The sequence below is a fragment of the Corvus brachyrhynchos genome, unplaced genomic scaffold (genome assembly GCF_000691975.1).
Source record: "Corvus brachyrhynchos isolate BGI_N302 unplaced genomic scaffold, ASM69197v1 scaffold209, whole genome shotgun sequence".
Classification (NCBI taxonomy): Eukaryota; Metazoa; Chordata; class Aves; order Passeriformes; family Corvidae; genus Corvus; species Corvus brachyrhynchos.
The window spans coordinates 1,142,490-1,142,849 of NW_008246056.1; positions in this window are offsets into that span (position 1 = coordinate 1,142,490).

Sequence of the window (360 nt, forward strand, 5' to 3'; positions counted from 1 at the left end):
ACGGGAGGAGAAGAGGCTCGGGGGGGACCCTCTCACTCTCTACAGCTCCCTGACAGGAGGGGGCAGCCAGGGGGGTGTCAGGCTCTGCTCCCAGGGAACAAGGGACAGGACGAGAGGACACAGTCTGAAGCTGTGCCAGGGAAGGTTTAGCTTGGACATAAGGCGGACTTTTTTCATGGAAAGGGCGATTAGATATCGGAACGGGCTGCCCAGGGAGGTGGTGGAGTCCCATCCCTGGAGCTGTTGGAAAGATGCACGTGGCACTCAGTGCCATGGTGCGGCTGACACGGTGGCGATCGTTCAAGGGTTGGGCTCGCTGATCTCTGGGGTCTTTTCTAACCCGAACGCTCCAGTGACTCT